Below are 27,196 nucleotides of genomic sequence, written 5' to 3'. Positions count from 1 at the left end.
CATTAATTTGCCAAAAATGGTGAACAAAGTGGGAGATGTCACCATTGAAAGATTGTTTAAAGGATAGTTGAACCAGTTAGAGAAATTTTGTTGTGTTCCCAAATAGTTGAAGACTATCACAATAAGCCCCAACACATCAGAAACATTCCTTGTTATGCTGTGGGATCTCTATTTTCCACAGGCAATTAAATTTAATACCCAACACAAGAACTCCAAATCTCAGACAGCTGGAGCCTGAGGCAAGTGTGTAACGAAAGTTTACTTCTACAGAGCAAATTTAATTCATAAAAGACATTTGGAATTACATATCATGGTGCTAAGCAACTGGATTGGTTCAAGGGAAAAACCAATCAGTTAACATCCCTGGCATATATCTTCCTTTCATTAGCTCTTTCTATGTTCTTCATGTCCCAATTGTATTCTTCCAATACAGTAAAATAAAACAACAGAAAATATAAACTTTCTTCTTTCCCCTTTGTCTGAGATACTATCTCAGAGAGAACTTGTTTCTAAGTAGTAATAGACAAATACAAATCTCTTCGGATGAGCATCAGGGACAAGTGATGAGCTTATGAAAGGACTTAAATTTTTTTTTTTAAGATCTTTTTATTTATTATTTGTGCATACAGAACTGGGGTACAGGCCAGAGGCTCAGGGGCGGTGAGAGGCTTCACCAGAGACAGAGTGGGGAGCAGAACAGGCAGATAGACGAAGTACACTGCTGAGGGGAGCAGCGGGCGGGCCAGGAGAGGTCTGCCGCGCCATGTGGTCACCTCCGGGGCAGGCGGGAATCGAACTTCATGCGGAAGCGGCTTTAGATTCTCAGTGCTGTGCTTTAACCCGCTGCGCCACCAGGGAGGGCCGAAAGGACTTAAAATTTTAAGACAGAGGGCCATTCTGAGCAAATGTCTACCTTTGTAACAGACTTGCTGCAGCAGATATATGATATATTAGAAAATTGAAAATTAATATTCTTAATGACATTGAGATGTCACTCCATCTCTGAAGAGGGAACAATCCAAACTTACTTTCAGATGATTAATGAATTTTAAAATAATGGAGGTAGTGAATATTGCTGCAAACCAAGTCAAGTTATTGTGAATAAAGTTTAAAGAAATTCTTCTAGAAACTAAAAATAGATGATGACAATGGTTTGAAAGAAAACATGAAAGAATTTCATGAGTAAGGAAAGAAATTCTACAGTAATCCAGAAAGGAAAAGTCAGATTACCACAAAGTGGGGAGGGGGGAATCCAATTATTATCAAATTTCTCTTACATACCACAAAATGTGAGGTGACAAATGAGGAAAATCTGTAGAGCTTTAGGGAAAAGCAATGTTCTAATCTAAGAATTCTATATCCTATGTATTGTATGCTCATGTATGCAGGGATTCAAAAGTTACATTTATCTTATATGCTCAATCATGCCTTGTAGAGAAATCCCCCTGTGAACAGACCACCAAGGTGGTCCCAAACATCTGGCCACAGCTTTTGGACCAATGTTGGAATTGTGCCCCAAACTGAGCCAGTCAGGTTATTCTGAGACTTAGAAAATGGTCCCTGAAGGATCAGTCAGGGAGATAGTTCTGGGTATATGAATCAAAAGGTCATTTAGAGTTGGTGTGGGAGGCATCGACCTTGTAAATTAGCAAATCAAAATTACAGTGGAACAGTGAGACTCTGGAAGAAAGGCAGAATCTGATTTTTAGAAAAAGCTGAATGGAGTGGATCTGGAAATAGAAAACAAAGAGAGATAATGATTCATTTTTCCTGTTCTTAGTTGCATAAAAAGGTGCCTATTATTTTTATAAATCCACATTGTGTCGTTTTCAGGGTTTTTTCTGTATTTACTCATGTTCTTTTAGTTGCAGATTACAGAAACATACTAATATTATGCAAGAAAATGAATACTTTGTAGAGTTCAAACACAAGAAACAACCTCAGGAAGGAACCAAAGTTTCAAACACTCAGGAAGTCCTCTCTATCTTTATTCTTTGTTTCTTTATAAATATATATATATATATATATATATATATATATATATATATATATTTGTTCCTTTCTTCTCTTGCTGACAACTTTTGCTGCTTCCTGGTCTACAGGTTGGGAAATGACTACTAACAACTGTAGAGTTTCCATCTCCTTCACCATTTCAGAGAGCAATCAAAGAGACTAGAATCTCTTACTCTCAGTTGCAAACGCCCTTCAGGATTTGGTTCTGTTTGGATCAGATGCTTATTAGCAATCCAGTCATCTATGGCCAGAGAACAGTATGATGTTTACATTTATGTTGTCTAGGGTGGTTGCCAAAGTCCTTCTAAGAGGTGTCTATTATAGATTATTTGAGCTACAAAAATGAATACATAGGGCAATAACAATTGTTGGCAACAATGTGGAAAAATCAGAATCCTCATACAATACTGACTGTAATGTAACTGGTACAACTCTTTTGGAAAACAGTTTGGCACTTCTTCAAATAGTGAAAGATAGAGTTACCATATGGCCCAGCAATTCTATTCCTTAGGTCTATACTCAAAATATTTCAAAACATATGTCCACATGAACACTAGTACACAAATGTTCATAGTTGCATTATTCAAAATAATCCAAAAGTGGAAATGACCCAACTGTGCATAAACTGATAAAGAGGGACAGCCACAGAAAATATTGCTCATCATTAAAAAAGAATGAAGTAATAATAAATGCTACACATAAATAAATCTTGATAACATACTAAGTAAGAGAAACCCTATGGTGATGGCACACGGGTGATTTGGTGGTGGGACGCCCACAGGGATTACAACTGAGATGGAAAAAGGCACAATGATGTAAAAATAAACTATTACATTATTTTAACAAAAGAGAAGCCAACATAAAAGACCACATACTGTATTATTTCACTTACATAAAATGATAAGAAGAGGTCAATCTATAGAGAAGAAATGGCTGCCAGGGACAGTAACAGACAGTGGCTGCTAAAGAGCATGGGGTTTCTCTATGGGCGAAAAGACTATTCCATAGACTATTCCATACCTAGGATTAGGTGTTAGTGATGATTGCACAGCCTTGTAAATATACCAAAGAACATTTTAAAAATAACTGTGTAAGAAAAATGAGAGGTCTTTAAAAAAATGAGTACATGGGTCTTACCCTGATGGCACAGCCGGTTAAAGCACAGCAGTGAGAAGCTAAAGCCACTTCAGCATGAGTTCAACCCCCACCCCGGGAGGTGGCCCAAATGGCGCCGCAGACCTCTCCTGACCCGCCCGCTGCTCCCCTCAGCAGTGTACGTCGTCAGTCTGCCTGTTCTGCTCCCCACTCTGTCTCTGGTGAATCCTCTCACCGCCCCTGCAACTCTGGCCTATACCCCAGCTCTATATGCATAAATAATAAATAAATCTTTAAAAAAATGAATACATGGCTATTGTAAATATATATATCTATACACATACACTTATACACTTAAACAAGGAATTCCTAATGCTGTTTTCTAATCACATCTAAGGATAACCCATTGTTAGTAGGTTGCTCTATATTCTTCCAGACCTTTATTATGCACATAAAATGTATATATATTTTCTCTAAGCAAGTTTGGTGAGCTTTTCTTTTTCATAATGTCAAATATTGATAGATGGAATGGTGTAAGATGTTGATTTTAAATTTTCTCTGAACCTTGCATGAGTGCTACATTGTATCAGTCAAAGCCTATGTGTGGTGATTGGAGGAAGGGGCTCAGGGTACAGATAGCAGAAGAATTCTTGTCCTCCAGGAGGCATCAGCTGCTGCTGAAACAGAGGCAGAGAGGGCCATAAAATGCAATAAAGCAGGAGGCTGGATGGAAAGATGGAAAGAGCCTGCCCCCGCTCTGAGACCAGAGAGCCACCAAAAGCCCCAAAAGTCCAGAAACCAAAACCAAGGGTTATAGCAATATAGCACCCACACAATGAAGGGTCTGTTGGGGTATATCTTCACAAAGGACAGAGCCTGATAAGAGGACAGGTCACTATCTGTTGGTTCTCACCCACGCACACAATTTGCAAGAGATCTTATGTTCCAGGGACAACAACCATGGGGTTATTTTACACGAACAGGGAAAACAACGAGCTTACTGTTTCCACAAGTGGCAGCTATTTCACCCAGGTAGCATCAGTGATGGTCACCAGGAATGCTGGACAGCACTAGCCAGTAATGATGGCCACTACTGGTCCCACAGAGGCATTGTCAGAAACACCCAGTGTTAATAGCTCTTTGTGAGTTGTTGGGTTATACCAACAACAAACATTTCTTTGAGACACCAGGTCCAAGGCCATTGGTGCTCTTTTCAGGCAACATCAGAAACAGGACTGAGGCCCAGTCTGTGACAGAGTCCTTCAGCTTCTCTTTCCTCTTCAGAGGGCGGCAGCTGGGTGGTTCTTTTCTTCTTCCTTTGGAGGATGGAACCATCTTGTTTCTGTAAGGGTTGGTGTCAACATATCTCTCACTCTCTCGCTCTCTCTCTTGTTTCTCTGCAGGTACTGTCTCTCTAATTTGGATTGTGTTCTGAAGGATTCATAGAGTCAAAAGTCTGTCAATTTTTTTCTTATTAGGGCGGGAGCTCTCCATACTTCCAGGTTGAAACTGGGAGCTATTTAGACATTGAAAATTTAATCACATATAGTTTTCACATCATAAAATGTAATTCTCTTTAGACTTTTTTTTAATCCCCTTCAGAACACACACACACATCATTAACTCACAAACTATACATAAGGGTTGTAGACTGTATTTAGCCCATGGTGGTAGTTGACTAACTGCTGATTTAAGAAGTTTGTTAATTTATATATGCTTATGTAATATGAGGAAAGACATCCTGAGGGGTCTTCATGGAAAGGTTCCTTGCTCGGAGATAAACACAGAAAGATAATCCAGGTTCTTTTTTTGATGTTGCATGTTTGGATATCATACACAAAACTTTGGCAGCCACAATGCAAGAATGAGGGAAATAGATTAAAGAGAATTGAGGAGGCTCTAAGATGGCATAGCAGAAGGATGAAAAGAATCTGAATCCTTGATAACATTGTGGAATAGTTAAATTAACAAATGCTGAAGGCAACCTACTTTAGAACTTATTATATGAAGTAGTAAACTTATCTTTTTTGAACTCCTATTGAATTATATTTTCTGACAGGCATTCTAACAAACAATGAACCAATTTTCCCCCATTTCATTAAAATAAAAAAGACTGCTCTTCAATGATACTGTTAAGAGAATGAGAATAGAAGTCACAGAATATGAACAAATATCTGCAAGTCATAGAATAGGAGCAAATGTCTGATAAAGGACATGAATCCAGAATCTATTTTAAAAATCTCTCAAAACTCAATAGTTTAAATGAAATGAAAATTAATAGCTAAAGCAATCCTGGGAGAAGGGCAGAAAAAAATAGGTATCACATGTCCTGAATAAAAACTATATCACGGCCCTCCCTGGTGGCGCAGTAGGTTAAAGCACAGCACTAGGAAGCTTAAGCCACTTTACAATAGTAATCAAAACATTATGGTATTAGAACAAAAACAGGAACTCATACCAATGGAACATAATAAAAAACCCAGAAGTCTCTCTTTTCTCATCTGTTTTATTGTTTTTATTATTGTTGTTGTTAATTTTTTCCTGATCCATTATTTGGTTCCCCTATATTCCCTCTATAAGTGAAATCATTGGATATTATTTGTTATCATTCTGGCTTATTTCACTAAGCATAATCCCTCCTAACTCCATCCATGTTTCTGTGAATGGCATGATTTCATCTTTTTAATTGCTGAATAGTATTTCATTATATATATATATATGCTATATATATATACACAATATATATACAATTTCACTGTGTGTGTGTATACACACACACACATATCACATCTTCTTGATCCAGACATCTACATATATGTATATTTTTTTGTTAATATGCCTGTTATGCTCCCCACTCTGTCTCTGGTGAATCCTCTCACCCCACACACCTCTGGTCTGTACCCCAGTTCTTTGTATGCATAAATTAATAAATCTTTAAAAAAAAGTTGAATGCTTTGTAAAGAATTTTAAAAGGCCATTGCTAACTTTTAAAATACTAATGAGGTATAGTCAAAATAAGGCAAAGGATGGGCTGTTGTGAATTATTTTTTCTTTCTTTTTTATTTTATAACAGTTTATTTTTACATCATTTTGTACATTTTTTTTTCCATCTCAATTGTAATCCCCGCGGGTTTCCCATCACCAAGTCACCCTGTGCCATCACCATAGTCCTGTGCACTTCCCTTCCCTCCCCAACCCCCCCTCCCCATTTTTTACCCCATTCCCCACTCCACCCCCACAAAATGTCTCTGATATATGGCTGTTCATTATTCTTAGTATTTTCTCGCCTGGTCTATTATACTCCTGCTATGAGCAAAACCATCCGGTATTTTTCTTTCTCTTTCTGGCTTATCTCACTAAGCATGATCTTTTCCAGCTCCATCCAAGTTGCTGCAAAAGGCATGTGCTTATTTGTTTTGGTTGCTGAGTAATATTCCATTGTATATACATCTATATCTATCTATCTATCTATCTATATTATTATATAACAGTTTATTTTTACATCATTTTGTACATTTTTTTTCCATTTCAATTGTAATCCCCACAGGTTTCCCATCACCAAGTCACCCATGTGCCATCACCATAATCCCGTGCACTTCCCTCCCCCCTCCCCGTTTTTGATCCCATTCCCCACTCCACCCCCACAAAATGTCTCTGGTATATGGTTGTTCATTATTTTTTCACCTGATCCATTATACTCCTGCTACATCTACACATATTTTTAACATGGTAATGATTCATGGATGAATTAGTGATGAGAATTTTACAGGGAATACACAAAAATGTAAAAGATATAAATAAAAAAATAAATGATAAAAAAAGTAAAAACCCACAAGTAAACCCACACAAATGTGGACAGTTAAACTATAGTAAATAAGACACAATCAAGTGGTAGAGAAAAGAATACTTCCTTAACAAATGGTGTTGAAAAACATGGATGGTCTCATGCAAAAAAAAAAAAAAAAAAAAGCAACAAGACCCACACTTAACTCCACACACAAATATTCATTCATACTGGACTAAAAGCTGAAACCATAAAACACTCGAAAGAAAACCTAGGGGACACACTACAGAACAGCTACCACAAAACACAAGCAAAGTAAATGAGATGAACTACATCAAACTAAAAGCCTTTTTTTAAAAAGATTTATTTTATTTATGCATACAGAACTGGGGAACAGGCCAGAGGTACAGGGGCGGTGAGAGGATTCACCAGAGACAGAGTGGGGAGCACAACAGGCCGACTGATGAAGTATACTGCTGAGGGGAGCAGCTGGTTGGCCAGGAGAGGCCTGCCGAGCATTGTGGATCTCCTAGGGGGCTGGGATCGAACTCATGCTGAAGTGGCTTTAGCTTCTTACTGCTGTGCTTTAACCCACTGCACCACCAGGGAGGTCCCTCAAACTAAAAACCTTTTATACCTCAAAAAGAAACCAACAACAACAACAAAAAAGGGAACATACAGAATGGGAGAAAGTATTTGCATATCAAATGTTTGACAAGGGGCTAATTTCCAAAATAATACAAAGTACTTACACAATCCAACAACAGACAATCCAGTCAAAAAATGGGCAAAAGACCTACAAAAACATTTTTCTAGAGAAGACATTTAGATGGTCTACAGATATATGAAAAAATTTTTACTATCACTACAAAGGGAAATGCAAATCAAAATCACTAGAAGAATGGTCTATTAAAAAGAATGGAAACAGCACCTCCCTGGTAGCCTAGGGATAAAGTCTCAATGCGACCACCACAACCGCCTTCGGCCCTCAATAGTACTGGTGAAGCACCCTGAGTTGGATCCCACAAGGGTGCTAACCCATATGGTTCAGTAGACCTCTCCTGTTTTGTCTGCTGCTCTCCTTAATGGTGTATTTCATTGGATCCACTTGTTCTGCTACCTACTTTGTCTCTGGCATGGCGAATCCTCTCATACCCTGGACCTTTGGCCTACACCCCAGTTCTTGTATGCACAATAAATAAATATCTTTTTAAAAAGAAATGGAAATAAATGTTGGCAAGGATGTTGGGAAAAAGGAACTCTACTGCTAGTGAGAATGCAAGTTGGTGCAGCCTCTGTGGAAAGAAAACCAAAATTTCTTAAGAAAAATATTGGAAATCCTGTATGATCCGGCAATACCTCTGCCAGACATTTACCTAAATATATACGCGTACACAGTGGAATACTATTCATCAATCAAAAAAGATAACATGCCGTTTGCAGCAAATTGGATGGAGCTGGAAGGCATTATGATCAGTGAAATAAGCCAGAAGGAAAAAGAAACATATAAGATGGTTTCACATACAGAGGAATGTAGGGCAACCAAATAAGGGATCAGGAAAATAAATAAATAATTAACAAAATTAGCAGACAACTATAAATCAGAGACATTCTGCAGGAGAGGGAAAAGCACAGGGAACTATGGTGATGGTGCACAGATGAATTGATGGTGGAAATTTTTTTTTTTTTAAAGATTCACTTACTTGTTCATACAGAACTGGGGTATAGGCCAGAGGCTCAGGGGCAGCGAGAGGCTTCACCAGAGACAGAGTGGGGAGCAGAACAGGCAGATCGACGAAGTACACTGCTGAGGAGAGCAGCCGGCAGGTCAGGAGAGGTCTGCCTCGCCATGTGGTCACCTCCGGGGCAGGCGGGAATCGAACTCATGCAGAAGTGGCTTTAGCTTCTCAGTGCTGTGCTTTAACCCGCTGCGCCACCAGGGAAGGCCAGATGGTGGAAATTTTATGGGAACTACACCTGAACGGAAAAAGGCAAGCATTGTACAAAAATGAACAATGATGAAAATATATAAATCAATTAATTTGAAAAGATATGAAAACTCTAATATAGAAAAGGCTTACATATGCCTGTGTTCACAGCAGCACTTTGTAACAATTGCCAAGTCATAGAACCAACTTAAGTGCCCTTTGAAATATGAATAGATAAATTGTGGGAAAAGGGGAAATGGGCATATAAGAAAGGAATGGTGGTGGGAAAAATATGAATTTTTCTGTAACAAAAATAATTGTGGGCTACATACTCAATGCTACATAGCTATTTGAAAGACAAAATAGTACTTTTTGGACAAAAAACGTGGACTTCGAGATGATTAGGTTAAGTGAAATAAATCAGAAAATGAAACACAGATATGATTCCACTCATCTATGGACTCTAAATAACCAAAATATATATATAGTGCATAGTGTGTGTGTGTATATATATATACATATATATAGTAAAATGCAGATAAAACAAATCTTTGACTTAATGAAAAAATGTATTGGTTGTTGGAGGAAATGGGGGGCGAGAGGGTAGTAGAAGTAAATAGATAGGCACTTGTGGTTTAGTGGAAACTAGTTGGAATATGTGCACATATGAAGGAGTGAAAATGTAACCCCCAGAATAAAAATAAACTTTACAAAAATCAGGCAAGAATTGACCAAGCACTTTACCAAAAAGATTCATGGATGGCAATATGCTCATAAAAAGATGACTAGGAAATTGCACTGGGGAATTGTTAATTAAAGCCACCAAGAGAGACCAGTAACTGTATTAGAATGGTTAAAATTAAAAATACTAACCAAACCAATGGCTGAAGAATGTGACGGAACAGGAGCTCTCATATACTGCTGGTAGACTGCAAAGTGGTACAGACACTCTGGGTAACAATTTTGGAAGTCTCTTAAATGGTTAAATATACATCTGCTATATAATTCTTCTAGGAATTTACCCAAAAGAAATTATTGTATATTTTTACAAAAAAAAATTTGTGCAAGCCAAAAAACAACTTGAAGTGTATTAAAGACCTAGACATAAGAACAGAAACCATAAAATACCTAGAAGCAAAGATGGGTCAAACACTACATGCCATACACCTCAGTGACATCTTTAAAGACACAGTAGCCAATGCAATGATAGTGAAGGAAAGGATAAATAGATGGGACTACATCAAATTAAAGAGCTTCTGTACAGCAAAAGAGACATTACAAAAACAAACAGACATCCCACTGATTGGGGAAATAATTTCTCACACAATACTAGCGATAAAGGATTGATCACAAAGATATACAAAGAACTGACGAAACTCCACAAAAATAAGCAACCCCATCAAAAAATGGGCAGAAGAGCTAAAAAGCCACTTCTTGCAAGAGGAAATACAGACAGCCAACAAACATGAAAAAATATTCAACATCTTTTGTAATAAGGGAGATGAAGATTAAAACCACAATGTGATACCACCTCACACCAGTGAAAATGGCACATCTTAGAACAACTAGCAACAAGTATTGGCGAGGATGTAGAGAAAAACGAATTCTCCTGCATGACTGGTGGGAATGCAAAGTAGTACAACCACTGTGGAAAACTGTTTGGAGGTTCCTCAAACTGCTAAAAATGGAGCTCCCATATGACCCAGCAATACTACTCCTAGGTATCTACTCAAAAAACACAAAATCACTGATTCAAAAAGACACCTGCACCCCCAAATTTATTGCTTCTTTATTTACAATTGGAAAGACAAATGCCAAATCAACCCAAATGCCCAAAAGTAGATGACTGGATTAAAAAGATGTGGTACATATACATAATGGAATATTACTCAGCAATCAAAAAGATAAAATTCTGCCTTTTGCAGCAACATGGATGGAGCTGGAAGGGATCATGCTTAGTGAAATAAGCCAAAAAGAAAAAGAAAAATACCAGGTGGTTTTCACTCATAGCAGAAGCATAAAGGACCGGGGAAATATAATGAACAGCCATATACCAGAGACATTTTACAGGCCTGGAGCAGGGAATGGGATAAAAAATGTTGGGGGGGGAAGTACACTGGTCTAAGGTGCACTGGGCTATGCGGATTACAACTGAGATGGAAAAAGGCACAAAATAAAGTAAAAATAAACTATTATATTTTTTAAAAATTGTGCAAGCATGTCTAAATCCACTTTATTTTTAATAGCCTCAAACTCAAAACAAACAGACCCATCAACAAGTGAATGAATAAATATCCATATGGTGGAATTCTACTAAGCAACAAAAAATGAATACAATACTGATACAACAACATGGATAAACGACAAAATAAAAAATGCTGAGTAAAAGACAAAAAAAAAACTTTAAAAAGCATGACTTCGTTTACATAAAAGTGTCAAAAGTGAAAATTAATCTAGGGTGACAAAAAGTAGAACAGTGGGGGTGGGGATTGAGGGCATTATAATTAGTAAAACCACATTGAAATTTTGGGTGGTGATATATTCATTTTATTAATTGTGAAAGTTTCATATATATATCTGTGTAGAGAGAGATATATATAAAGCCTTATCAAATTATGCACCCTAAATATGAGCAGTTTATTACATGTTAATTAGATCTCAACAAAATTGTTTAAATATTCACTTAAATTTAGTATCTTTTGTTTTTGAGAATTTTAAAATTTTTAAAGATTTATTTACTTTCGCATACAGTACAGGCCAGAGGAGCAGGGGCGGTGAGAGGATTCACCAGAGACAAAGAGGGAAGCAGAACAGGCAGATCGACGAAGTCCACTGCTGAGGGGAGCAGGAGAGGTCTGCTGCGCCATGCGGGTCACCTCCTGTCTGGGGATTGAACTCTCACGAAAGCTGTTGCAGTGCTGGGTCCTAACCCATTGCGTCACCACGGAGGGCCTAAAATTTATTTTATTGATATACATTTTACAGCATTCTTTATTTTTGTACAATATGTACTTTCTTTGCTCAGGTGTAGTCCCTGTAAAATTCCCACCACTAATTCACCTGTGCACAATCACCATTTTCTTTTGTGATCTTCTCACACCCGTTGATCCCTCTCCTTCCCCATCCCCTACGGAATGTCTTTGATTTATAGTTACCAGTTAATTTATTATATTTATCATAATTATTATTTTCCCCTATTCCTTATTTGGTTTCCCTCTATTCCTCCTTTCTGTGAAGCCATCCAATATTCTTCTCTGCCCTTCTGGTTTATGTCACTGAGCATAAGCCCTTCAGATCTATCCAAGTTGCTGCAAAGGGCATGAATTTAGCATTTGTAATTGACAAGTAATATTCCTTTGTGTATATGTACCACATTTTCTTACCCAATCATCTATTTTTTGAGCATTTAGGTTGTTTCCATAAATTAGCTATTATAAATAATGCTGCAATAAACATAGGGGTGCAGGTATCCCTTTAAATTAATGTGTTTATGTCCTTTGGGTAGGTTCCTACAATGGCATTGCTGGGTCATACAAAAGCTCCATTTTTAGTAGTCTGAGGGAACTCCACTCAGCTTTCCATAGTGATTGGACCAGTTTGAATTCCCACCAGTAGGAGAGTTCCTTTTTCTCCACATCCTCACTAATATTTGTTGTCTGTTTTTTTATTATGAGCCATTCTCACTGATGTATGGTGTTATCTTGCTGTGGTTTTCATTTACATTTACCTGATTTCAAGTGATGTTGAACTTTTTTGTTTTCATACAACTTTTGGCAGTTTGCATTTCCTCTTTGGAAAAATGTTTTTTTAATTCTTCTACCCCTTTTTTGATTGTGTTGTTTACTTTGATTCAGTTGAATCACATCAGTTCTTTTTAGATCTTTGTGATCAGTCCCTTATCAGCAGTATTGTGTGCAAAATTTTTTTTCTCCACCAGTAGGGTCTCTTTTTGCTTTGGTTAATGTCTCTATTTTTGGACAGAATATTTTTAATTTGATGTGGCTGTTCCTCTTTTCCTTCACTTTTTTTGCTTTGGGGCTGTATTTTTAAAGATATTACTGGGATGTATGTCATATAGTGTTTTTCCTATATGTTCTTCTATATATTTTATGGTTTCAGATCTTATGTCCAATTCTTCTGTCATTCTTTTCATATAGCAGTCCATTTGTTGAACAAAATTGTTCCATTGCATATTCTTTGCTCTTTTGTCAAAATTTGTTATCCATAAATATGTTGGTTTAGCTCTGGCTTTTCTATTCAATTCCACTGGTCTATGTGTCTGTTTTTCTTCCAGTACCATACAATTTTAGTTATTATGGCTTTGTAGTATAGTTTGAAGTCTGGGAGTGTGATGCCTCCATTCTTTCATGTTTTAGTCATGGAACCATTGCTACATGAGGTTTTCTGTTGTTTCATATGAATTTCACCAATATTTTTTCTATTTCTTTGAAGAATGTCATTGAAATTTTTATTGGAACAGCATTGAATTTGTGAATTGCTTTCAGTCAGATGGCATTCTGATAATGTTCTTTCAATCCCTGAGCAAAGGGATGTCTTTCCATTTCTTTGGGTCTCTTCTATTTATTTTAACAATGTTTTATAATTTTCCTTGTATAGGTCCTTCACCTCTTTCATTAGGTTTGTTCCCAGGTACTTGATTTTTTGTTTAGATTATATAACGGTTGTTTTTCTTGATGTCTTCTTCAGCCTGATTGCATATAAGAAGTCTACTGATTTTTGTGTGTTGATTTTGTGTTCTGCTACTTTACTGAACTAGTTGAATATTTTGATTGTTTGAATATTTTGAATGTTTTCCAGTGGAGTTTTTAGGGTTCTCTATACATATTGTCATATTGTATGCAAATGGTGACAGTTTTGCTTCTTCTTTACCTATTTGGATTCCTTTTATGTCTTTCTCTTTTCTTATTGCTCTAGATAAGACTTCAATTATTATATTGAAAATCAGTTAGAGTGGGCATCTTTGTCATGTTCCATATCTTTAAAAAAGCTTTCAGCTTTTCTGCTTTATTTACAATTGGAAAGACATGGAGACAATCCAAATGCCCAAAAGTAGATGACTGGATTAAAAAGATGTGATACATATACACAATGGAATATTACTCAGCAACCAAAAAAAAAGCACATGTCTTTTGCAGCAACATGGACAGAGCTGAAAAAGATCATGCTTTTTGAAATAAGCCAGAAAGAAAATGAAAAATACCAGATGGTTTCACTCATAGCAGGAGTGTAAAGGAAGCCATATGATCATATAAATGCGAGAAAATAATAATAATAACGAACAACTATATACCAGAGACATTTTGCGGGGGTGGAATGGGCAATGGATCAAAAACGGTGGGGGGAGGGAAATGCACGGGATTATGGTGATGGCACACTGGTGATTTGGTGATGAGAAGCCCACAGGGATTACAACTGAGATGGAAAAAGGCACAAAATGATGTAAAAATAAACTATTATATTATTTAAAAAAGAACAAGATTTCAGCTTTTCACCATTAAGAATGATATTCGCTATGGGTTTGTCATATATGGCCTTCATTATATTAAGGTATGTTCCTTCAACCCCAGGAATTTCAAGGGCCATCAAAAATGGATGTTGAACTCTGTCAAATGCTTCCTCAGCATCTGTTTATATGATCATATGGCTTTTATTTTTCTTTTTGTTGATGTGTTGGATTACATTAATTGATTTTCAGATGTTGAACTATCTTTGTGCCCTGGGAATAAATCCCACTTGGTCATGGTGAATTATCTTTTTGATGCATTGTTGGCTTCTGTTGGCTAGAATTTTACTGAGGACTTTTGCATCTGTTTTCATTAGAGCAATTGGCCTGTAGTTTTCCTTTTTGTGTTGTCCTTGTTTGGTTTTGCTATTAGTTGGCCTCATAAAATGTATTTGGTAGTATTCCTTCCTTCTCAATTTTTACAAGGAGTTTGTGTAAGATAGGCACAATTTTGTTTCTGAATGTTTGGTAGCATTCATTTATGAATGCCTGGCCCTGGCTTTTGGTTTGGGGAGTGTTTAGATTCCTGTTTCAATTTCACTGCTGTAATTGGTTTGTTTAGGTTTTCTATTTCTTTTGTTATCACATTTTAGATGATTGTACAGTTTTAGAAATTTGTCCAACTGTTCTACATTGTTGAACTTGTTTGAATGTAACTATTCGTAGTAATCTCTGATTATTTTTTTCATTTCTGCTGTGTCTGTTGTAATTTCTCCTCTTTCATTTATGATCCTATTTATTTATGCTTTCTTCCATCTTTTCTTTGTAAGCTGGCGAAAGCCATGCCACCCATGCTGTATGACAAGATCCTGACGTGGGCAAAAAGTCCTGAAAAGTCAGGATATTCCACAGCTGGTTCCTGCTGGATTCTTTTCGTTTGCTTATGGCCCTTTCTAAGTAGTATGGTTTGTTTTTGGCCATTCCCAAGAAGCATAGCAATTGTCCAAATATACATTCAATATAAAATCAATAATGAATTGATTGGATTGACTGGTTCAATAACAATAGCATTGTACACAGAACAGCACAGTACATTATAAAATAATTAATATTCCTCTGCTTGAGAGGGCTAGAACAAATCTAGGTCCCACAATAACAAGAGACATGTCATGATCCAAGAATTCTGGGAACCAAAGGCTGTAATAATTTCCTGCCCAGTCCCCAATAAAAGATCTACAGATTTAAGTAACATAATTTTATTTTAAGTAATAGAATTATAAATAATAATAAGCTTTCCTACTCTTTCCTTTAACGTTCACCCTAACCTCTTTTTTAAAATAATATAATAGTTTATTTTCACATCATTTTGTGCCTTTTCCCATCTCAGTTGTAATCCCTGTGGGCTTCCCATCACCAAATCACCCATGTGCCAACACCATAGTCCAGTGCACTTCCCTCCTCCCACCGTTTTTGATCCCATTTCCCATTCTACCCCTGTAAAATGTCTCTGGTATATAGTTGCTCATTATTATTTTCTCGCCTGGTCCTTTATACTCCTGCTATGAGTGAAACCATCTGGCATTTTTCCTTTTCTTTCTGGCTTATTTCACTAAGCATGATCCCTTTCAGCTCCATCCATGCTGCTGCAAAAGGAATAAAGGAATGTGGTTGTTTTTTTTTTTTTTTTTGCATATGTACCACATTTTTTTAATCCAGTCATATCTACTTTTGGGCATTTGGGTTGTTTCCATGTCTTTCTAATTGTAAATAAAGCTGCAATAAACATGGGGGTGCAGGTATCTTTTTCAATCAGTGTTTCTGTGTCTTTTGCCACCAGGACCTCTTTTCACATAGAAAGGTTTTTTCAATAAGATTAATAGGATAATTATTAGTGACCATAAAGAAAGAAACTTTCCCCTAATTCTTATGTTAGATATAGAGACTAGGTTGAAAGAACAATTACAGACATAGTGATTAATAGAAGCTCCTTTTATAAATCAAAAGAAGGGATTTTTCCTCAGGGGCAGGGGAATGTCAGCGCACTCGGTGTTTTTCTGACTCCTAGTTCCTTAACATTAGATCCTGTACCTTTAAGATGTATGTTCATTGAGATATTAACAAAATGATTGCTTACGTTGTAATAGCTAACTGATCACCATAGAAACATTTTGCATATTGTTAACTGATCACCATAGGAATATTTTGTTTGATAACTGATCATTATAGGAATATTTTGTTTGATGACTGATCACCATAGGAATAGTTTATTAATGACTGGTCACTATAGGAACATTTTGTGATCAGTTGTACTTTTATTAATGAATGATGAATATCACAGTCTCAATAAGAGATCAAAAAATCCCGAGCTGTCTTTAAGAAAATGTGATGATTGTTAAGCTTTCTGCTTTATGCACACACTGATGTATTCCCACCACTTGCTTGTAATGTATAAATAAAGACCTGCTGGGACAATCGGCAGAAGATGCTTTCACCCTAAACAGGTGTCTGCGTTCTCCTCATTTTTCTACCTCATCTTTTCTCCTTTCTCTCTCTCTTTTCTTCGCCGACGCCATCCTTTCCTGCAGGAGACCCTCACTACCTCAGCTGAAGCTGGTCTCAGCAATAAGCCTGAGTAGAGTTTTATCTATCTTGTTTATTTTTTGAAAGAATCAACTTTTGGATTCACTGGTGTTCTGGGTTGTTTTGTTAAACTACTATATCATTTCTTTATCCTTTGATTTTTATTATTTCCTTTCTTCTACTGGCTTTTGAGGTTTTGTTGTTGTTGTTTATCCAGTTCTTTGAAGTGGGAGATTAGGTTGTTTCTTTTAGGTATTTTTTGTTTCTTGATGTGAGCCTGCATTGCTCTATATTTTCCTTTTATAATTACTTTTGCTGTGTCCCATACATTCTGGGGGGGGGGGTTGTGGCCTCATTGTTGTTCATTTCAAAGCATTTTTTAATTTCTTTTTTGGTCTACTCATTGATCTAATGATTTTCCAGTAGTTTGAGTTTAAAGCTCCATGAGGTAGGAGGGTTCCTTCTTTTCTCTTCATCTTGTCTGATGCCTTTATTTTCAGATACTATAAGTGGTGTAATTTTGATTTTAGTGTATCTGCTGATGTGTGTAGTATGTCCCAGTGTGTGAATGACCTAGATAATGATCCACACACACTTGAGAAAAATGTGTACTCAGATTTTTTGGGTGCAATGCCCTGTAGATGTCTGTTAAGCCCATGAGGCCTAAGCCCTTATTAGAGCCTGGTGTTCTTATTTAATTATTTTTGTCTCATTGTTGAGAGTGGTCTGTTGAAATCTCCCACTACATACAGACTCTAATGTCTGTTTTCAGAGATGACAATAACTATCTGATATATTTGGTGTTCTTTCATTTGGTTAATATATGTTGAGGAGTATTGTTTTCCTGTTGTATTATCCCCTTAATCATAATGTAGTGACTATCTATGCCTCTTTATACCTTTTGAAAATTGAAGTCTATTTTATCTGATATAAGGATAGCTGTTCCTCCCTTCTTTTTTGGTCCATTTGTTTGTAGGATTGTTTTCCACCTTTTACTTTCAATATGTTTATATTTTGTAGTTAAATGTATTTCCTGGATACAGCAGAGTGTTGGATATTATTTTTTAATTCAGCCTGCTACTCTGTGTCTTTTTATTGATGCCTTTAGTCCATTTACATTTAGGGTTAATATTGATATGCTGGCATCTATATGTGCCTTTTTGTTTGTCTTTTTGTGATTCCATTCCTTACCTTGTTCTGTTCTTATTAATTCCTCCCTTTCTTTTAGCTTTAAGGTTCCTTGTAATATTTTTGGAGTGTTATTTCAGTCATAATGAATTTCTTGAGATTCTATTTGTTGGAGAAGGTCCTTATTATTCCTTCCTAGAGGAAGGAGAGCTTTGCAGGGTAAATTATTCTTTGGTGGCATTTTTTGGCTTGGAATCTGTTAAATATGTCATTTCATTCCTTTCTTGCCTGTAGTGTTTCTTCAGAGAAATCTGATGTCAGCATGAGGGTTTTCGTTTGTGTTATCTGTTTCTTCCCCCTCGTCATAATTATTATTATTATTATTGTTTCCTTGTACTATACTTTTGGAAGTTTTACTATAGTTTTTCTTTCATTGTGTGTGTGTGTGTGTGTGAGTGTGTGTGTATGTGTTTGGTGTTCTTTTAGCTTCCTAAATGTCCATTATCATGCTTGGGAAATTCTCTTTGATTACCTCCTTGAATATTTTCTCGGTTCCTATGTCTCTCTCCTCTCCTTCTGGGATTCATATAACTCTTATATTTCCTTTGCTCATGGTATCAGATAGTTCTTGAAGTGTTTCTTCATTTTTTCCCTTTTGCTTGTTTTTATATTTCTATCTTTGACAGTACTGATTTGTTCTTCTATTTCATTAATTCTGTTTTCATTCTTTTCTCAAATTTCTTTAGCTCCTCCATTAATCTTTTAATAGTCTATATTTCCTCCATTTCCTTCTTTAAAGGCTCAATTTCATTCTTCAGTTCATTAATTCTATTTTTCTCACATTGTTCCTTTCTTTTTCATCTTCCTTATGTATTTCAATAATGACAATTCTCAGCTCTCTACCTGTCAGGTGAGAAACTCTTCCAACTCATTGTTGTTGAGTTCTGGGGACAGACTCTCCTTATGGTGTGTCCTTACCCAGAAGGCTTGCTTGGTTATTTGTACTTTTCCTTCTCCCTGTTGTTTGTTTTCAAATTTGTCCTATGCACTTAGCTGCTGTCCCACTGGTACTGACAGGCATATTTTTGGGGTGCTCCTACTGGGGCGTAGGCAAGTGGTGGCCAGACCAAGTCCAGCACTGTCGTGCCAGATTTCACAAGGACAATGATGCTATGGGTGGGTTGATGGGTGCTATCCCTGAATATCTCCAAGCCTTTGTGTGCTTCTGGCCTTTCCCTACATGCATGCCTTAATCTACAATGCCAGATGTGGTCTGTAGTTGTGGTAGTGGTTCACACAGACTTTAACATGTTGTGGGGGGCAAAAGGCACTTTCCCAAGCAGTTGCTATTCCCTGTAGGGGCTGGGCTTTCATTCTGCCTTCCTGGCTTTATTTGCTGTTTAAGATGGAGTGCACAGGTACGTGGGTGTCACTAGCCTCCAACAGCCTTGTGAGCCAGGAGGTGTTTCCTTGGGCCAGGCTGCCCACCTTTGTTTGTGGGACCCTCCTTCAGCCTTCCCATCCCAGAAGGGGCACCGGGTGGGGAGGGAAGGCTGACTTCCAATAGCCTTGCAGGTAGAGCCACACTTATCTGTGACTCACTGTTCCCTTTAATGGCCGAGCCCTCCCGATTCTTTTCCTCAGTTCTAAAAGGAGATGCAGAGTCTCCAGCCTCCAATGGCCCTGATGGCAAGCCCATGCTCTCCCGAGGCCCGCCTTTCACCTGATAGTGGAGCCATTCCTTTTCCCTTTACTCAGTTCCCAAGGTGAGCACAGGGTCTCCACTGCATTTCCTAGGACTGACCCGTCTTTCTTTCACTTTGATGGTAGAGCCTCCCTTTGCCTTTACTCATATCAGAAAATCTTCATTTAACTTTAGATGGGGAGGTTTCTATAATTTTTAGCAAAAAAAAATATATAAATGATACAATCCTTATGATTTAGGCACTCTATATCTAAATAATACATTAAACCAATCTCCCATATTCCTAATTATATAACAGTGAAAGGAAACTCTGATAACTGAAATTAAAACTAGAATTTGGAAAAGAGAAGAGGAAACAACACACAGCACTCATTACCAGTCTAAAGTTCAGACTCTACTGGAGAAGAAAATAGTGCCTTCCCTTTTAATAGAGTGAATTCTTTGATCAGTCTACCTGTGGGTCTGTCTTGGGAGAATTTCTCTGGCCTTCTGTCCCCCTTCACATTAAATTCAATAGTTACTAAGGAGAATCCTCCTTCTTGGGATCATATCACTTTAGTAACACACTTCTTGTTGACAGGTGCAATGTTTCTGAAAATATGATCCTTGATCTGAGTCAGAGCCATCTGTTTAAAATGCAGCCTCCCGGGCCTCACCCCTGAACTACTGATTCAGAATTAATGAGAATAGAGCCCAGGAATCAACATTTTCCCAAACATTCTAGGTGACTCTTAGGTATACTGTAATTAAGAAACATTGGATTAATCCTTTAATTGTCACTCCCATGTCACCCAAAGAAAAGTCCAAATTAAGTTTCAGTATTATTTCTTCTCATTTTTATAATCCTTTCTGAGACTGCTCTCACCCAATGCTTCTCAAACTAAGGTTCATGCAATGTGAGAGATACAAAGTGTATTCTCAGTTGTCTGTAAATTCTTCATAACATATTTTAATTTTGTATCATTCTTTTGATGTTATTCTAAATACAACAATTATAATTCTAAGTTTGGATGATTGCCTTATAATCAAGTCCAGCCATGTAATTTTAGTACCCACATTACCACTGCCCTTTATAATAAACTTGGTAGCAATGTATATTATTTCAGTTGTCAGGAGGTATAACAGTGTTTATGCCCCTGTCCCTGGATAGTGATATATAACAAGTCCCAGTTCTTGTCACAAAGTGTAAGTATAGAAAAACCTCTTTGTCACCAGTAGACATGCAGGGTGACCCATCAAGTGTTATGGCTCACACATTGGCTGCATGATTATGGTATATGTCTTGAGACACTGACTGGACTTGTTTTCATGCACATGACAAAAGGGCAGTGAGAAATTAATGTCCTGAGGTAAAGGCAGGGCAACTGTTTTCCACTGCAATGATAGATTCTTAAGTTGCAAGGTTTTAAATAACAAGTAAGGTGATGCTTCCATTCCTTGGAGAGAGACCCTTGACACTTAGGCTTGACCATTGTTCTGGGTTTGGTCTTCTGATTCCAATAAGTGTTTTTGAGTCAGTAATCCTCATCCATTGATCATCCAATGGCCTCCTCAGGCCATTGACCAACTATATAACTATACCCAGTGGCTGGTCTCCATTACCTTAAAGGATGGGTTAATATTTTCATATTTTCAAGAGCTCAGTCTACCTCCAAGAAAGATTTCTTACCACAATGTGTGTGTCATGTGTGTGTGTGTGACTATCTGAGCTCACATAGCCTGCATTATTCTCCCAATAAAAGTCTTTGTGCCTATACAAGGAAAACTCATTCCCTACCCCACAGCCCTTTCTAAGAGCAAAAGGAACTGGTCATTTTCTAGAACTGGTACAAAAATTCCTGCCTGTGGTTTCAGGGTTAATTGACTCAGTAGTTAAATGACATCACCAATAGTAGCACAGTGGCTGTCGTTCTTTCTTCTCTGGTTTCCTCTGTTGACAGCAGACTTTCTTCCTGGTTACAAGATGGTTGTAGCAGTTCCAGTATTGCATGCAGACACAGCACCATGCTGTTTAGGAGAAGGAAGTGTTGTCTTATACATCTTCTATTACTGAGGAAAACCATTCTCAAAAGTTGCCCAGTTGAGTTCCCTTAAGTCTCAGTTCTGGGTCACACACCCTTACCTAAACTCATCACTAGCAAGGAAAATGAATAAATCAATGATTTTCATTGATTATTCAAGATTTCACCAACACACAAACACAAGGTTAGGTAGTGCCCCTCCCTAGGCACACAACCACATAAGGACTGTCCCAGCAAGGAAGAGAGGGAAGAAATAAATTTTGGCAGACAGCTAGCAGATTCCTATCCCCAGATTCCTTAGGTATGGGCTGTTTGGTTCGAAAGGTGCTACAGAGGTTTCTCCAGAGCAGTGAGAGGGTGGACAGCTTAATAGGTGGCTGTGTCCATCTGTCCATTTGAATTTGCTATTTAAATTACTCCTCCTTAGATGGCTTATGTATTATTTCCCTCACTTTTGTACAAAGCTGAATCCCTCAAAGGATTTGTTCTTGCCTTCTGCTCAGTGTATAAGGACATTGTTTACTACTACAATGAATGAGGTATGTGGGGTAGTTTCCTAACCAATTCCACTATATGCAGTAAGTTGTCGTCGGTAGGCTTCTTTACCTGGATTTGCCCCCATTTTCTTACTCATCACATGCTAGGAAGTATCTATTTAGTGATGGCTTTCTGGACAACCCCAAATTTCACAGCAGCATCCAGGCCACATATTCTGTTTTCCTAGGTTTTCCCTCTTCTTATTTGTGGTGAAAAGCTGTAAGGTATAGCTTACCAGCCCCTACTGAGGGCACAAAGGAGAGTGAAACACAGAGTGAAAGTTCACTCATTCCAAATCACAGATCAGTGAGCAGCCAAGTGAATTATCCAAAAAAACAAAACAAACAAACAAAAAAAACATGGGCACTATTTATAGCATTAATTCACTCTCATGGCACTCATTCCTCCTGGTGGCATTTCAGATGTTTGTTGATAATGCCTCGTATTGGCTCTTTTGGCCAGACCTGAGCATCCCAAATATATGTAGTCAGTGTGAGTGTGAATCCCCCCACAACCAGTGGGGCTCAGTCCTGAACTTCTGCATCCTGGCTACCCAAAGTACTGTTGTCAGCAAATGTAAATATAGGCGAGAGTTCATATGCTGAGAATTTTAGAGTGTAAACTTTCTGGAGTTTGGAATCAAATGGCTAAAGTCAGAAAATATGGTGTGGTGACTGGTTTTGTCCCCAGGTATGTTCAAGTACATCCCATTAAAGGATCAAAGGCAATGGCTTTCTGAATAAAAGTACTCTAAACTTTCTCTCTCTACCCACCACCATCACCCACTTGCTCCCGGCTTACTCAAGTCATCAAGCCAGAGTCTGTAGACAAGGAAGTTAGATTCTGAAGCTGACACACCAATTGTTTGCTCTGCTTTTAAAGGGCACTGAAGCTCTGGATACAGTCCCTACCTCCAAATATCAGGCAGTTTTAGTCCCTCCAAACTTGCAGCAAAATACAAAGACCTTGGGGGAAGTAGAGCTTTTGTTTTATACTTTGCTCATTTTCCTCATCTCAGGGTTGGCTCACTCTGCCTTCCTCTACACTGTCGTGAGGTAGTAATGACTAGCTTGGTGCCATGTGACATTAAACAGCCCCTAACCGTCACCCTGTGCTAGGTCTTTAGCTACTCGTTTTGAGTGTGCATTTGAACCCACTTCCTCTGGTTAGGGACTTCCCCATCTTATGATTCTTGGAAGGAGGCAGAACCTGCCTCCATCTATAGACTTAAGAATGCCACATCCACTCTCTCTCACAGCTAAGATACTGGCATGTAACATGCTGCAGTTACCCTGAACTTTGTCTTGGGAGTTAGAGACAAAGAGTTAGAACGCAGGCAGTCTCTCTCAGGCAGCGCTAGCATTCACAGTAAGACGGAACTCCATGCAGGGCAGCAGTGGTGAAAGATGCAGCCTGGTGTGCTTAGTGGTGCAGCAGCGGGCTCCTCACCAGACCAGTTCCACCGCGTGGTTTGAGGTTTGTTCCTGCCTGCAAACCTGCTTCTCCAGCCTGCCTGCTGATTCTGGGAGCTGCCCAATATTCTTTTAATGAATTCTTTTTCTGTCTAAATCATCAGAGTCCAATTGTGTTGCTTGCAATCAAGGCTGACACACAGCTGTATCTCTTTCAAGAATGTGTTGTACTTCTGAGAAGTCCCGAAGGCTTGGCCCCAGGGAATGTTGAAGGGGATTCTTTGTAGATGTCCATTCTGTTATGAATACCAAAATTAGAAACTATAAGGCTACCCACCACTGGCCCACAGTAGCTAGTTTTAGTATCAGTGAGCATGTATGTTCTGAGCAATGCTGGAAATCCCCTTTGAAAACGTGTTTGCCCTCACAGAAGACTTTGTAATGCATCTCGAAATAATTAATTTCATAATGTCCTTTATATAGTAGATCTGATCCCTGTAAATGTGTTATTTTGAAATGGTGATTTAAAATAGTGCTTTGGCAGGAACTGAATATTCAAATGTAATGAGTTTAATTGATTATAGAGTGTTTCTTTTGAGATGATGCAATAACTGCTGGCATTGAGTCTGCCACTCCACTGTGCAGAAAGGCTTTCAAAGTTTATTTTGGTACATTTGAAATCTGGTAAACGATTGGTTCTCTCTCCAGTTTCTGGCACAGAATTTAGCCCTAGATGATAACTTACTAACAATTCTCTAAAGCCTAACCAAAATGGGGGCCATCCCTTGTTAGAACTTTGAATTCCAGCTCTATGGGTCTGTGTAGGAAGACTATGGGGGGGGACATCCATTTCCCATAATGCCAGAGACCACTTTATCCATTTATATCCACCTGCTGTGTCTACTTCAGGAGGGCCAAAAGTGGGGGTACATTGGGTGTTGTGGCAAAACTGTACACAAAGATGGGTGTTGTGGCAAAAGATCCTAAGCATCTAAGGCTTTGGAGAGTGCCTGCATGCCAAGAATACATGTGCTGATAGAAAAGTTTTGGGCGGTGATGGAATTGTTTTATTTCTTCATAGTGGTGGAGGTTTTATGGCTCCAGTCCCATCTAAATTCATAAAACTGTAAATGAATAAGAGTAAATTTTATTGTGTATACATTTAAAATATTCTTCTAAACACTTAAAAGAGAATCTGAGTGCTAGAATGTCCACCTTCCATGTCTGAACAGTATCTGACACATGAGCACAGTGAAGGACAGTGTCTCCATCTAATCTGGAAGCACTATGTGACTGTCACTTCATACTTCAATAATTATCTCATATGTGAAATTTTAAAACTTGTGAGGACTGCCCATTTTGGCATTCAGGAATTCAAATTTATGAGGAAAATACTGGACATGGTTTCTTGCAGATCCCTGCTAAAGGTTGAAAGAATCTGTACCTCTTTTTTTATGATATAGTATGATCCCTAAGTTGATATATGTGCATAATAAAAGATTTAAGAACACATAATGCTGAGAAAGCAATTTGCATTGAAAAGGCCAAGGGCCCAAATTCCCAGTAATAGGACAAACTTCCCCCAGTTTTGTGGGGTGGTTGCATTCCTACCATTCTCTTGTTTTGTTGGTCAAGCCCTGATCACAGTCATCTCCAGGTGCTGTGCCAACAACTGCACAACACCTGGTTGACCTCCTATTCCATCCGTTCTCAACCTTAACTCTGGTTTAGACTCTCTTGGTATTCAGGTCACCATCCAGACCAATTAGATAAGAATCTCTGGGTGTGGGGCCCAAATATCAACATTTTTAGAAATCGGGTTATGTCAATACATTTGAAAGATGATCATGGGCTGGCAGGAACACAGAAAGAGGGGTGTAATTGTATGTTCAGTAAGCCATAACAAAGTGCCACAGACTGGATGCTTTAAACAACAGAAATTTATTTTCTCATAGTTCTAGAGGTTGGCAGGCCAAGATCAAGGTACTGGCAGGGTTCATTTCTCTTGAGTCATGTGTCTTTGGCTTGCAAATGCCCTCCTCCCCACCTTGTTGCCACTTGACAGAGTTCCTCCCCACCTTGTTGCCACTTGACAGGGTTGCTCCTATGTGTTCATGTACCCTGATATCTCTTTGTGAGTCCTACTCTCCTGCAAGGACACTAGTCTGATTGGATTAGGGCCGGCTCTGAAAGTGTTGTTTTAATTTAGTTTCCTCTTTAAAGGTTCTGTCAAAAAAATAAATAAGTAAATAAAGGTTCTGTCTCCAAATTCAGTCACATTCTGAGGTACCAGGGGTTAGGGCTTAACATATGATTGGGGGGGATGGGGAGACACAATTCATACCCTAACAAGGGAGATTGTGCTTTCCATAATACTCCTCAGCATTTTTGTAAGTTTGACCTGTAGGGTTTACTAGTCAAATGCACGTGGCTGTCTGTATCAGGGATAGGAGACCACAGTTCCATAGGGGAGTCCAGGTGCCACTTTCATGAGACCATTCTCCAAACCAACTACTGTTCCTCTTAGGAGCAATTTTGGGCACTTCTGCTTTGTCTCCAAAAGGCTCTGAAGTGGACCTGAATATCATTATTCAAGTTAACTACAATTCAAATTAACATCATTCAAATTAGCTGCAACCTTCTTGCCTCATCCTAGGTTATAAAGTCTATCTCTACTGTCTTACCTTTCTTAAATTATGCCCAGCCACATTCATTGTTCAACATGGCTTGTCAGAAGTTACAAATTTAGCCTAAATAATAGTATAGGATGTTTCTAATAATTTATAAGTGACAAAAACATGGACAATGTGAAATCACTCCTCTTCTAAAACTCTTGGGGAGAAAAATAAATTTCAAATTCAAAGGAAATTTATATTTTCTCCCTAACTTTTGTGTATTATCACTCTTAGCTAAAAGGGTCTCACTCTGAGATAGGAAGAAAATGGTGTTTCCTTTGCTAACTGCAACCTGGGCAGTTGTCTACTATAATAAGTGAAGTTCATGTGGGACCTCCAAAAATGGATGACTCCAACTCCAAGATTCCCACAGTCCCAATGTCTTTTTGGAAAAAAAGAAGTTAATTGGATACACAAGATTTTCCCAGCACCAGTACCACATGTACAAAGTTTTTAAGAGAGTAACACAAAGAAGCTTGCCTGACAAGCCCATCAAGTGAAACATTCCTCAGAACCATTGACCAGGTATCTTTAGCAAATAAACATCATTAAAAAGTGGTGTCTGTGCTAAATTAAAAGAAACTTAGGGACATAAGAACCAGATGCACTACATGGTCTATTTTGGGTACCACTTTGGATATAGGAAACATTTTTAAGCCATTTTGAGAAATATGAATATGATCTGGATGTGAGATTGGTTGAACATTTACTGAAATAGCAAAATAGATGTTAACAACTGGGGGAAAAGCAGTTACAGAATAGTACCATTTGAGTTTGATAATAGTTACAGAAAAGTACAGAATAGTTACAGAATAGTACAATTTGAGTTTGATAATAAAATCAGAGCATTGGCA

This window comes from Condylura cristata, unplaced genomic scaffold (genome assembly GCF_000260355.1).
Source record: "Condylura cristata isolate star-nosed mole 26May11 unplaced genomic scaffold, ConCri1.0 scaffold00053, whole genome shotgun sequence".
Taxonomy (NCBI): Eukaryota; Metazoa; Chordata; class Mammalia; order Eulipotyphla; family Talpidae; genus Condylura; species Condylura cristata.
This window is presented reverse-complemented; position numbering follows the sequence as displayed.